The 14,644-nt window shown below is 40.7% G+C and overlaps 1 protein-coding gene across 8 annotated transcripts in view; it reads left to right on the forward strand.

Moving 5' to 3' along the window:
- VSIG1 (V-set and immunoglobulin domain containing 1) overlaps positions 1–14,644 on the forward strand; it is a 150,445-nt gene that overhangs the window by 59,812 nt on the left and 75,989 nt on the right. Inside the window, exon 13 of one of the 8 annotated variants that reach the window (XR_011998081.1) lies at positions 12,338–12,578. The exons of the other annotated variants lie outside the window; for them this stretch is intronic. The gene's annotated coding sequence lies outside the window, so the exon portion shown is untranslated. The remainder of the gene's footprint in view (positions 1–12,337; positions 12,579–14,644) is intronic. 8 annotated transcript variants of the gene reach the window in all.

The following is a 14,644-nucleotide window of genomic DNA, read 5'->3' on the forward strand; positions in this document are numbered from 1 at the left end:
GATTCTCCCTTCAGTCCAATTCTGTCCTATCCCAGAGGACCCAACATACTTCTGCACTCCCAGCAATAATGTCTACCCATATCCCCCCACCACTCCATAGCTGCAGAGGAGGTCATATCTGTTGTGGTTAAGAGGGGGCATAAAATCAGGGAAAGCTTCATGGAAGAGGCTGCTGAAGCTAGGCCTTGACAGATGGTGCAGGATTTCACTAGAGGTGAAGGGCAAGAGATTTGCAGAAAGAAGCCATTGTGCAAATTTATTTATTCAAGTGATGTTTACTGATAACTATTATGTGCTGGGCTCCAAGAGCAAGGTTTAGGTTAGAAGGACATGGGCTTTGGAATCAGAGGGACCTGGGCTCCAAATACCTGTTTGTTGTACTCCCATTTACCCCACCTCCCTCACTGCCTACAGCAGCCTCCTGTTTTCAAGCCAAAGAGGCAGCTCCCACTCCCGCTCTCACTGCTCAAAAGCAATTGTGTAATGGTCAGGCATGTTGCTTTACAGCCTGTACAATTCCTGCTCCCCAATATCAGAGGCCTCTATTGGTGACATTGGAAATTGTCTATAGCAACTTCAACTAAAATATGCAAACTCAGGTGCAAAACTTAGAGTCTGGGGGGCAGGGCAAGATGGCGGAGGAGTAGGGTCCCCCAAGTCATCTGTCCCTACCAATTTACCTAGATAATCTTCAAATCATCCTGAAAACCTACAAATTCGACCTGAGATTTAAAGAGAGAATAGCTGGAATGCTACAGAGAGAAGGGTTTTCACTCCCACAGGGGAAGAAAGCAGAAAAAAATAAATAAATAAGTGGGGGAGGGGCCCCGCAAGAAGCTGAGCTAAGGATGGGCAGAGAGAACCCCCTGGGACAGGAAAGCCCAGCCCCGAGAAGCAGGAACTTTAAAAATCCTCACCGGATACTTCCCGGACAGAAAGACGCTTAGCATGGAACTTGCTCAGAATTGCAGGAGGGGCAGTGGAGCCTCCAGTCTCCTGAGGTCACTAACAGAGGAAGTGTGCCTCCAGGGGAGAGCGCGCCACAGACTGTAAAGGGCTGGAGCGCGCGCCCGGCGGGGCCTCGGGAGAAGCTCAGGTGGCGGCTCCGGGCGGAGTGGGCTGCGCCCTCCTGCCTTCAGGAGCTGCGGCCCCGGGGGCGCGATTCCAGCAGCACAGGCCCCGATCCCAGGGCACCGGTGTACACAGCCCAGGATCCTGCACTCCCTCCAGGGATAGGCGGAGGCAGGGAGGGCATAGGACAGGGAGGACTATTCTGCCGCTGGGCGCCCCCTAGATGTGCAGATCAGCAGCACCCCCGCCCCCAGGGGCATCTAGGCCAGTGTGGACTGGGAGACTGCAGTAGTTACTGCGGGAGCTGACTCTAGAGCTGGAGACCTGGCCGCCACCAGTGTTGTTCCTCCTGGTGTCACCATGTGCCTGGGACGGGGCAGGGGCCTCACTAGATAAACAGCTCCCACTGAGCCTGGCACCCGTCGGAGAGCAGGGCAGCTTCCTCAGGTGCACACACCTGAGAATCAGCACAGCAGGCACCTCCCGCAGAAGACCAGCTGGAAGGACTGGGGGAAGAGCAAGTTTTAACCAAGCAGTGCTGGAAAGCTCCAGGGGAAGTCGAGGGATTTACAGTATATAGAACCACAGGGTGCCCCCTTTTTTTCTTCCTTTTTCCAGTACAGCTCATTTTTATATCAGACTGTAAATTTCCAATTGTTTTCTGTTTTTGCACATTAATTACAGTATTTTACCACCTCTTCATTTTTAAGATTCTTCCTTTTTGACTTTCATATTTCTACAATTACAGGTCCTAGATATATTTTCTACTTCTAGATTCTCTTCAACATAACCAACTTAATTTTGGGAGATATACAAGATGTGTTTTTTTGTTGTTGTTGTTCTGTATTTTTTTGTTTTCTCTGCCTCATTTTGTTCTACAATGGCGGAAGTTAATACCTTCTAAAACATGACCAGTATGCACCCAGAACCAAGTAGTATACAATGCCGGTTCATTCTGTGAGATTGCTCATTCCCATTCTGCTTCCCCTATTTTATCTCATTTATATTTTGGTGATCAATGTTGGGGCCATCTATAAGTATTTCTGATTTATATAAATTTGGGACTGAGCATCTTCTAACATACAGAACTTAATATACTCAGAACCAAGAGGATCACCCTCTAGGACCCCTCAGGTAGACTACATTCTCCTTCCACTACAACTTTGTCAGCACCACCATCTCCCAGTCCTCCCCTTTTTTTCTTTTTTTTTTTTCTCCACTTCCTTAGGATTTCTGGTCTTTTATTTTTTACTACTATATTTAAACTTTGTTTTTCACTTTAGTGGTCCTTTTGTTTTATTTCATTCTGATCTTTGTTTTCAATTTCTGGTCTCTGACCTCGGCAGAATCATCTAGGGTGAAATTTACGTAGGTCGTGGTTGATATTCTTGATGCAGCCCGCACATACAGCCACTCTGCACTGAGCAAAATGATTAGAAAGAAGAACTCACCACAAAAGAAAGAATCAGAAACAGTACTCTCGGGATCCCTGGGTGGCGCAGTGGTTTGGCGCCTGCCTTTGGCCCAGGGAGCGGTCCTGGAGACACGGGATCGAATCCCACGTCAGGCTCCCAGTGCATGGAGCCTGCTTCTCCCTCTGCCTGTGTCTCTGCCTCTCTCTGTCTCTGTGACTATGACAAATAAATAAATAAATAAATCCTTTAAAAAAAAAAAAAAGAAACAGTACTCTCTCCCACAGAGTTACAGAACTTGGATTACAATTCAATGTCAGAAAGCCAATTCAGAAATGCAATTATAAAGCTACTGGTGGCTCTGGAAAAAAGCATAAGGATTCAAGAGGCATCATGACTGCAGAATTTATATTTAATCAGGCTGAAGTTAAAAATCAATTAAATGAGATGCAATCCAAACTGGAGGCCCTAACGACGAGAGCTAATGAGGTAGAAGAAAGAGTGAGTGACATAGAAGACAAGTTGATGGCAAGGAAGGAAGTTGAGGAAAAAAGAGAAAAACAATTAAAAGACCATGAGGAAAGGTTAAGGGAAATAAATGACAACCTCAGAAGGAAAAAATATTTGTTTAATTTGGGTTCCAGAGGGCGCCAAGAGGGACAGAAGGCCAGAAAGCATATTTGAACAATTCATAGCTGAGAACTTCCCTCATTTGGGGAGGGAAACAGGCATTCAGATCCAGAAGATACAGAGGCCCCCCCGTAAAATCAATAAAAACCGTTCAACACCTCCACATTTAATAGTGAAACTTTCAAATTCCACAGATAAAGAGAAAATCCTTAAAGAAGCAAGAGACAAGAGATCCCTAACTTATATGGGGAGAACTATTAGATTAACTGCAAACCTCCCCACAGAGACCTGGCAGGCCAGAAAGGGCTGGAAGGATATACTCAGGGTCCTAAATGAGAAGACCATGCAGCCAAGAATACTTTATCTAGCAAGGCTTTCATTCAGAATAGAAGGAGAGATAAAGAGCTTCCAAGATAGGCAGAAACTGAAAGAATATGTGACCACCAAACCAGCTCTGCAAGAAATATTAAGGGGGACTCTGTAAAAGAAAGAGGACACCCAAAGAAATAATCCACAAAACAGGGACTGAATAGGTATTATGATGACACTAAATTCATATCTTTTAATAGTAACTCTGAATGTGAATGGGCTTAATGATCCCATCAAAAGATGCAGGGTTTCAGACTGCATATAAAAGAGAGACCCATCTATTTGCTGTGTATAAGAGACTCATTTTAGACCTAAGGACACCTCCAGCCTGAAAATGAAAGGGTGGAGAACCATTTACCATTCCAATGGTTCTCAGAAGAAAGCAGGGGTGGCAATCCTCATATCAGATAAATTAAAGTTTATCCCAAAGACTGTAGTAAGAGATGAAGAGGGACACAATATCATACTTAAAGAGACTATGCAACAAGAGGACCTAACAATCATGAATATTTATGCCCATAATGTGGGAGCTGCCAAGTATATCAATCAACGAATAACCAAAGTTAAGACATATTTAGATAATAATACATTCTACTGGGAGACTTCAATTTGGCGCCTTCTGCAAATGACAGATCTCCTAAGAATAACATCTCCAAAGAAACAAGAGCTTTAAATGACACACTGGACCATATGGACTTCACAGATATTTACAGAACTTTACATCCAAATGCAACTGAATACATATTCTTCTCAAGGGCACATGGAATTTTCTCCAGAATAGACCACAAATCAGGTCTTAACCGATAGGAAAAGATTGGGATTGTCCCCTGCATATTTTCACACCATAATGCTTTGAAACTAGAACTCAATCACAAGAAGAAATTCGGAAGAAATTCAAACATGTGGAGGTTAAAGACCATCCTGCTAAAAGATGAAAGGGTCAACCAGGAAATTAGAGAAGAATCAAAGAAGTTCATGGAAACTAATGAGAATGAAGATACAGCCATTCAAAATCTTTGGGATACAGCCAAAGTAGTCCTGAGAAGGAAATACATCACAATAAAAGCATCCCTTAAAAAACTGGAAAATACTCAAATACACAAGCTAACCTTGCACCTAAAGGAACTGGAGAAGACACAGCAAATAAAACCTACACCCCACAGAAGAAGAGAGTTAATAAAGATTCGAGCAGAACTCAAAGAAATAGACACCAGAAAAACTGTAGAACAGATAAACAAAACCATTAGTTTGTTCTTTGAAATAATTAAGAAGATAGGTAAACCAGGAGCCAGCCTTATTAAAAACAAAAGAGAAAAGACTCAAATTAATAAAATCACGAATGAAAAAGGAGAGATCACCACCAATATCAAGGAAATACAAACAATTTTAAAAACATGTTATGAGCAACTGTACACCAATAAATTAGGCAATCTAGAAGAAATGGATGCATTTTTGGAAAACCACAGACTCCCAAACTGCAGCAGGAAGAAATAGAAAACTGAAGCAAGCCAATAACCAAGACTCAGACGCTCAATTGACTGATGTCCACTCTCACCAATGCCATTCACAATAGTACTAGAAGTCCTAGCCTCAGAAATCAGGCAACAAAAAGAAATAAAAGGCATTCAAATTGGCAAAGAAGAAGTCAAACTCTCCCTCTTTGCAGATGACATGATATTATACATGTAAAACCCAAAAGACTCCACCCCAAGATTGCTTGAACTTATACAGCAATTCGGCAATGTGGCAGGATATAAAATCAATGCCCAGAAATCAGTGCCATTTCTATACACTAACAGTAAAACTGAAGAAAGAGAAATTAAGGAGTCAATCCCATTCCCAATTGCACCCAAAAGCATAAGATACCTAGGAATAAACCTAACCAAAGAGGAAAAGGATCTATACCCTAAAAACTACAGAACCCTTCTGAAAGAAATTGAGGAAGACACAAAGAGATGGAAAAATATTCCAGCTCATGAATTGGAAGAATTAATATTGTGAAAATGCCAATGCTACCCAGGGTAATTTACACATTAATTGCAATCCCTTTCAAAATACCATGGACTTTCTATAGAGAGTTGGAACAAATCATCTTAAGATTTGTGTGGAATCAGAAAAGACCCTGAATAGCCAGGGGAATATTGAAAAAGAAAACCAGAGCCTGGGGCATCACAATGCCGGATTTCAAGTTGTACTACAAAGCTATGATCATCAAGACAGGGTGGTACTGGCACAAAAACAGACACCTAGATCAACGGAACAGAATAGAGAACCCAGAAATGGGCCCTCAACTCTATGGTCAACTAATATTTGACAAAGTTGGAAAGACTATCCACTGGAAAAAGGACAGTATCTTCAATAAATGGTGCTGGGAAAATTGGACAGCCACGTGCAGAAGAATGAAACTAGACCATTCTCTTTCACCATACACAAAGATAAACTCAAAATGGATGAAAGATCTAAATGTGAGACAAGAATCCATCAAAATCCTAGAGGAGAACACAGATGAGAACGGGTGCGTTCAGGGTGGTATGGCCATGGTAGAGGAGAAGACAGGCAACACCCTTTTTGAACTTGGCCATAGTAACTTCTTGTAAGATACATCTATGAAGGTAAGGGAAACAAAATAAAAAATGAACTATTGGGACTTCATCAAGATAAAAAGCTTCTGCACAGCAAAAGAAATAGTCAACAAAACTAAAAAACAACCTACAGAATGGAAGAAGATATTTGCAAATGACCTCTCAGATAAAGGGCTAGTATCCAAGATCTATAAAGAACTTATTAAACTCAACAGCAAAGAAACAAACAATCCAATCATGAAATGGGCCAAAGAAATGAACAGAAATTTCACAGAGGATGACATAGACATGGCCAACAAGCACATGAGAAAATGCTCTGCATCACTTGCCATCAGGGAAATACAAATCAAAACCACAATGAGATACCACCTCACACCAGTGAGAATGGGGAAAATTAACAAGACAGGAAACAACAAATGTTGGAGAGGATGTGGAGAAAGGGGAACCCTCTTGCACTGTTGGTGGGAATGTGAACTGGTGCAGCCACTCTGGAAAACTGTGTGGAGCTTCCTCAAAGAGTTAAAAATAGACCTGCCCTACGACCCAGCAACTGCACTGCTGGGGATTTACCCCAAAGATACAGATGCAGTGAAACGCCGGAACACCTGCACCCCAATGTTTATAGCAGCAATGTCCACAATAGCCAAAATGTGGAAGGAGCCTCAGTGTCCATCGAAAGATGAATTGATAAAGGAGGTGTGGTCTATGTATACAATGGAATTTTACTCAGCCATTAGAAACAACAAATACCCACCATTTGCTTCAAAGCGGATGGAACTGGAGGGTATTATGCTGAGTGAAGTAAGTCAATCGGAGAAGGAGAAGGACAAACATTATATGGTCCATTCATTTGAGGAATATAAAAAATAGTGAAAGGGAATAAAGGGGAAAAGAAAGAAAATGAGTGGAAAATATCAGAGAGGGTGACAGAACATGAGAGACCTCTAACTCTGGGAAACAAACGAGGGGTAATGGAAAGGAAGTTGGGCGGGGGGATGGGGTGACTGGGTGACGGGCACTGAAGGGGGCACTTGATGGGATGAGCACTGGGTGTTATGCTATATGTTGGCAAATTGAACTCCAATAAAAAAATATACAAAAACAAAGAAGAAACAAACAAACAAAAAAAAAACAGAAAAAAACCCCACAAAACTTAGTCTCTCATCGCCAGTCTCTGGTCAGGAAAAGTCCCTAAGGGCCTATTTGCACATGTTGCTACCCCTCCCCACCCCCCAGCCTCTGTGCACATGTGCAGTGGTCTATGAGCCATGTTGTCTCCTTTTGCTGATGGGGTGCCTGTGGTCATGTGGTTACCAGGGGCTGCATACGCTTGTGAGATTTTCTACTCTAACCCATCAGTATTAGTGTGAAAAGGTTTGTAGTTGTGATAACCCTACAGTTTGTTGCCTCAAGGTAGGCTGTAAGAATGGCAGTATTAATCATTTCATTGCACTGTGACAAGAGTGACCATGTATTGAGATCTCCTCAACAGGAAAGTAAAGTCACAGTATGTCATTTTATTTATACCCTTATGGGAGTCTCAACTCCAGGATATGAAATAAATGTTGAAAGTCTCCTTATGAAAGCAGGGGATCTGGCCCAGAAAGGCAGTTTGAACCTATTGGTGATAAGTCTAGATATATTGCATTCGTGTTCTCCAGTACTAGGTCCTAATTTGCTTACAGCAAAGTAGAGTCGAAAATCAGATTGTTATGCCCAATCTCCCTGGTCTGCCTGTGATGTATTCAAAAGGTGACAGTTGATGTTCACCAGGAAGGGCTCCTTTGGGCCAATGAGACTGCCTTAGGCCAAGGTAGTTGCAAGTATTTGGAATGTTTAGAAGTTTTCATTTTTTTAATATTTTATTTATTTATTCATGACAGACACAGAGAGAGAATCAGCGTCATAGGCAGAGGGAGATGCAGGCTCCCTGTGGAGAGCCTGATGTGGGACTTAATCCCAGGACCCTGGGATCATGACCTGAGCCAAAGGCAGATGCTCAACCACTGAGCCACCCAGCTGCCTTAAGAGGTTTTAATTAATTAATTAATTAATTACTCATGAGACACACAGAGAGAGAGACGGGGCATAGGCAGAGGGCAAAGCAGGCACCCCGAAAGAAGCCTGATATGGGACTCGATCCCAGAGATCATGCCCTGAGCCAAATGCGGACACTCAACTGCTGAACCACCCAGGTGTTCTGGAAGTTTTAATTTTAAAACCCAAATAGAGGGTATCCTGGGTGGCTCAGTGGTTTAGCGCCTGCCTTCAGCCCAAGGCCTGATCCTGGAGTCCCGGGATCAAGTCCTGCATCAGGTTCCCTGCGTGGAGCCTGCTTCTCCCTCTGCCTGTGTCTCTGCACCTCTCTCTCTCTCTCTCTCTCTCTCTCTCTCTCTCTCTCTCAGAAATAAATAAAATCTTTTTAAAAAATAAAACCCGAATAGATCAAGTAAAAAAAAGAAAAGATCAAGTAGTCATTTTAACAAAAAACAAGGTGAAATTGGAGCTCCAGCACTGGGGATATTCTGATCAGGCTGGCCTGTGAGCTGAAGAAGGCCCAGAGGTGGGATGGCTAGTGATTTGGCCAGTGATTTGGGTATTTCAGTGATGCAGAACCCTTGCCACTACAGTCTTGGCCCTGAGTCAATAAGCAACTCCATCCACTCCTACTTCTGTGATCTGAAGGCTGCAGCAGCTTCTGTGGATCTTGACCATGGCTGTAGCTGAAAAACTCCCAGGCCACCAAAGAACATGGTGCCTTTGGGCTGCAGGCTTGGTGGGTCAAGCAGAATGGTGGTAGTTCAGATGCAAAAATGGCTGTGAGGAGCCATCAGAGCCCAAGAAATTTGGTCAGCACGGATGCTATAGCTATGCCACCTCAACTTAAGATCATGGACCCACAGAGTTCTGGGGATCTGGTGTGACTGCTATTTCCCAGTTGTATGGGATGCTACCTGGCACTATTGACAATAGATAGAGGCCTTGCTGGACCAGGAGTTAGTATTGAATCCTGAGAGAAGACAAGTGGAGGAGTCAGAAGCTAACCAGTGGTCCTCATTCTAAAAAATCTTGATAATGAAAGAGAGAAAGTGTAAAATAACATGTTACATTTGGCCCAAAGGAAGTGTTAATACTGGGAAGATTTTCTGTCCCTTTTTAGAAGTCCTTTGTATATAAAGGCTGCTCTTAAAAGAAAATTTATTTTGTTACATCTACATTGGCCTTCTAGATGTAAGGACTCTTGCAAATGCCCACTTTTCCTCTTTTTAAAACTTAAAATATTTTGAGATAAATTTCACTATTTTAACCATTTTTTACAGATTTATTTATTTATTTATCCTTTTATTTATTTATTTAGAGAGCATAAATGGAAGGGGCAGAGGGAGAGAGAGAGAATCTCAAGCAGACTCCATGCTGAGCGTGGAGTCCATCGCTTGATTTCATGACCCCGTGATCACGACTTGAGTTGAAACCAAGAGTTGGATGCTTAACCAACTGCACCACCCAGGCCCCCTTATTTTAATCATTTTAAAGAGTGAAATTCAGTGGTTTTTCAGTATATTCACAATGTTATAAAACCAAACTACTGGGATCCCTGGGTGGCGCAGCGGTTTAGCGCCTGCCTTTGGCCCAGGGCGCGATCCTGGAGACCCGGGATCGAATCCCACGTCGGGCTCCCGGTGCATGGAGCCTGCTTCTCCCTCTGCCTGTGTCTCTGCCTCTCTCTCTCTCTGTGTGACTATCATAAATAAATAAAAAATTAAAAAAAAAAAACAAAACCAAACTACTATCCAATTCCAGAACATATTAATTACCTCAAAGATAAATCTAGTAGACATTAAGCAGTCACTTTACATTCTACCCCTGGCAATCAATAATGTTTTCTGCCTCTACAGATTTTCCTATTCTGTACATTTCATATAAAGGAAGCATACAACGTGTGACCTTTTGTGTCTGGTTTCTTTCACTTAGCATAATGTTTTCAAGGGTCATCTATGTTTCAACATTTTTTAGCATTGTGTTTTTTTTAATGGATGGATAATATTCCATTGTATGTATATGCTGAATTTTGTTTATCCATATATCAGTTGGTGGATAATTTGGTTTGTATCCAATTTTTGAGTAATGACTAATTTTTTTAATAAATTAATTTTTATTGGTGTTCAATTTACCAACATACAGAAAAACACCCAGTGCTCATCCCGTCAAGTGTCTCCCTCAGTGCCCGTCACCCATTCCCCCCCACCCCCCGCCCTCCTCCCCTTCCACCACCCCTAGTTCATTTCCCAGAGTTAGGAGTCTTTATGTTCTGTCTCCCTTTCTGATATTTCTCACACATTTCTTCTCCCTTCCCTTATATTCCCTTTCACTATTATTTATATTCCCCAAATGAATGAGAACATGACTAATTATATTAATACTGTTATTAACATTTGTGCACAGGTTTTTTTGAACATAGGCTTTTAATTTTTTAAGATTTATTTTATTAAAAATTTTATTTATTTATTCGTGAGAGATACACAGAGAGGGGCAGAGACATAGGCAGAGGGAGAAGCAGTCTCTCTGCAGGGAGCCCAATGTGGGACTCAATCCCAGGACCCTAGGATCACGACCTGAGCCAAAGGCAGATGCTCAACCACTGAGCACCCAGGTCCCCCAAGATTTATTTATTTTAGAGAGAGAGAGTTCTGGGGGAGAGGCAGAGGGAGAGGGAGAAAGAGACTTAAGCCGACTCTGCACTCAGCGTGGAGTCCAACATGTGCTCAATCTAACGTCCCTGAATGCAGTGCAGAGTCTGCTTGTGATCTTCTTTCTCCCTTTGTCCTCCCCATGCTTGCACTTGCATACTCTCTCTCTCTTTAAAATAAATAAAAATAAGTCTTTTTAAAAAAGAAAGTGGTCCGTTTCATTCTTTTCCATGTTGCTGTCCAGTTTTCCCAACACCAGTTGTTGAAGAGACTCTTTCCCATTGGATATTCTTTCCTGATTTGTCAAAGATTAATTGACCATATAGTTGTGGGTTCATTTCACTGATGGAGTCCAGTTTATTTTTTGTTTGATTGATTGCCCTCTTGGTATCTTATTTAAAAAATGACTGCCTAATCCAAAGTGTGTGTGTATATATATACTTAGACTATGTTTTCTTCTAAGTGTTTTTTGAGTGTTACTTACATTTAGGTCTTCAATTAACTTTGAATTAATTTTTGTATATTATTTGAATTAGGGGTCAAATTGTGATTATTTTTTTAATGTGGATATTCATTGTTCCAGTACTATTTGTTGAAAAAAATGCTGTTTTTTCCCCATTGAATGATCTTCTCATACTTGTTAAAAATCAATTGCCCATAGATGTATGAATTTATTTCTGGACTCTCAACTTTGTCCACCGATCTACAGGTCTGTCCTTATGACAGTATCCCACTGTTTTGATTCCTCTAGGTTTGTAGTAAGTTTTGAAGTTGTAAAGTGTTAGTTCTCCAGCTTTGTTCTTGCTTTTCAAGATTGAATTTGTTATTCTGAGTTCCTTGCCAGAATAACATTCTGGCATTCATTTCCATATGAATTTTAGCATCAGATCGTCAATTTCTCCAGAAAAGTCCTTTGGAATTTTGATAAGGACTACTTTGTAGATTAATCCATTGAGTATTGCCATCTTAAGATTATTAAGTCCTCACGCTGCTTTTTGGAAGTACTAGCAGCTGTTAGAAAACCCTGTTGTTAGTGTAGCATGCCAAAATAACAAACAAACAAACAAACAAACAAACAAAAAACAAATGAAAGGCATACTGTTTTCTGTATATATGTTAGTCTGTTGATTCCTTGCTATCTGGTAGGCTAGAGTCAATCCTGTAAGTTCAGCTAGTTATGCTAAGTTGACTTCAGGAAGGATATTTTATTCAAAAAGCTCTTGGGAAATAGTGACAGCATATTCAACTTCAGAATATAATTGATTAGTCTCAAGATATGACTTGTCTACAAGGAATCCTTAGTCGGGGTTTAATAGACATGTTTCAAGGAAATAAGAGAGAGAAAAGTAGGGGCACCTGGGTGGCTCAGCTGGTTAAGTGCCTTTGGCTTAGGTCATGATCCCTGGGTCCTGGGATTGAACTCTGAGTTGGGCTCCCTACTCAGCAGGGAGTCTGCTTCTCCCTCTATCTCTGCCACTCTTCATACCCCCACTCATGCTTTCTCTCTCTCTCTCATAAATAAATAAATAAGTAAATAAATAAACAAGAGAGGGAGGCAGGTAAAGTTTTTTCTTTTCTTTTGCAGGTAAAGTTCTTAAGTGAAATTTAAACAATCATGAAGTTCTCCCTTCTCTGGAAGACAAAATATGATGACACCAAAATATATAATTGGCCAATAAACAGTGAAGACACTCTGCAACATTAGTCATCAGGAAAATTTAAATCAAAACCACATTGTGATAGCTGCTTTGTATCCACGTGGATGGCTATAATCAAAAAAGACAAGTGTTGTGAAGATGTGGAAGTGGAAATACTATACATTGCTGGTAGGAGTGGCATAGTCACTATAGAAGAGTTTGATAATTTCTCAAAAGGTTAAATATAGAATTAAATGATCTAGCAATTTCATTACTAGGCATACACCTAGGAGAATTAAAAATGTACGTCCACACAAAAACTTGTGCATGAATGTTCATAGTAACATTCATATTAGCCAAAAAGTGGAAACAACCTAAATGTCTACCAACTGATGAATGGTTAAACAAAACACAGTATATGCATACAATGGAATATTATTTAGCAAGAAAAACTGATGAAGTACTGATACTTCATCAATGAACCTTAAAGAATAATACATACAACATACAACATTAATGAACCTTAATGTCATACAACATTAATGAACCTTAAAGAATAATAGGTGAAAAAAGCCAGACACAAAAGCCCACATATGGTTTGATTCTATTGACATGAAAAGTCCAGAGTATGCAAATCTATAGAAATAGAAGGAGGAATAATGGTTGGCCATGGTTGGGGGAAAGAGGGACCAAGAAGTGACTACTAATAAGTATGGATTTGCTTTTGGGGATGATGAAAATCTTTGCAAATTAGATAGTGGTTATGGTTGCACAACATTGTGAATATACCAAAAACCCCTTAATTATACACTACAAAAGGATAAAGTTTATGACATGTGAATTGTGTCTCATTTTAAAAAATATTTTATTTATTTCTTTGAGAGAGTGAGAGCAAGTGAAGAGAGGGAGAGATGCTGAAGCAGACTCTGCACTGAGCACAGAGACAGCCACAGAGCTTGATCTCGTGAGATCATGACCTGAGTTAAAACCAAGAGTCAGACACTTAACCGACTGAGCCACCCAGTCACCCCAATTATATTTCAATTTTTAAAAAGAGTATGATTCCTATAGATGATAATATATGCTGAGGAGGGAAACAGAAATTAATAGGAAGTGACTCTGGGAACAGAGAAATGTCAAGTGCTTCGGTGAAAAGAGTTTGAATTGCATAGATACCATTAGGTAGAAAGGTGACCCCAAGATTAAGTATAGTTGCAGCTACTGCCCTTAGAGAAGAGAGATACTTTTAACTACTGGGTAGAGAAAAAGGTTGTAATACCCAATGAGTCTCTGATTTTCATTGTATTTCTGAGATAAAACCCTAAGAACTTAACCATTCCTTTTACGTATAAACAGAAAAGAAATAGTATAATTTGGGGGTGCCTCAGAATGGTAGGGCTGTGGATAGTAACTTTGAATTCCTCATAAAGCTAACTCTGTAGTGACCTCTGAAGGCAGAAGATTAGGGATGCCAATTTTAGTCATGTCATGGTAGATGGCAGTTAATTCTGAAAAGTTGGGAATCAACCACCTGCAATATACTCTCAATCCTCTATATCTGCTAAATTGTCTTTTGGTAATAGGATGAGGACAGTTTTGAATGGCTTTACTTCTATCTACTCAGAGGGATTTGTATTCCTAGGTTATATCAGGTTTTAGAGAGTGAATCTGAGTCCAACAAAGTTGTAATTTATCTTTACAAACTGCATGTACTTTCATAGTCCAAGTTTCCAAGAGATAGCCCTCTTGAGAAGGGATTAGATCAGGTGGATATAAGAGCAACTCACCTAAATGTTGGATTAAGATAGAGGAACAGAGAAATTGTAAGTCTTAGAGATTATGATTGAGAACCTGAGATAAGTGTGAAGGGGTTTCAGTGAGGTCTTGTGGCATTAGAGTTAACACAACAAAGTTGCTGTTTTTCCCATGTTATGGTGAAAAAGAATTGGAAATCAAGATGTAAGGGAACACTAAAGAAGACTAAACAGACATCTACTACTCTGAAGTGTGTTGAATTTGGAAGTATAGAAACCAGGATAGTGTTTGGGTTGGGGACTGTAAAGAAATGTTGGCAATACCATATGATTTATAGCCTTTATGTCTTGTATAAAGTGGTACCTATGCCCATTAGTCTGTTTTTACTGGATGGTTAGGAGTTTGAAGGCACTAGTTCAAAGAATGATTAAGCCTTTAACTATGAAATCTGCCACAATGGTCATACTCCCTCTGGTGCTTCGGGTTTTAGGGAATACTGG

This window comes from Vulpes vulpes, chromosome X, assembly GCF_048418805.1.
Source record: "Vulpes vulpes isolate BD-2025 chromosome X, VulVul3, whole genome shotgun sequence".
Taxonomy (NCBI): Eukaryota; Metazoa; Chordata; class Mammalia; order Carnivora; family Canidae; genus Vulpes; species Vulpes vulpes.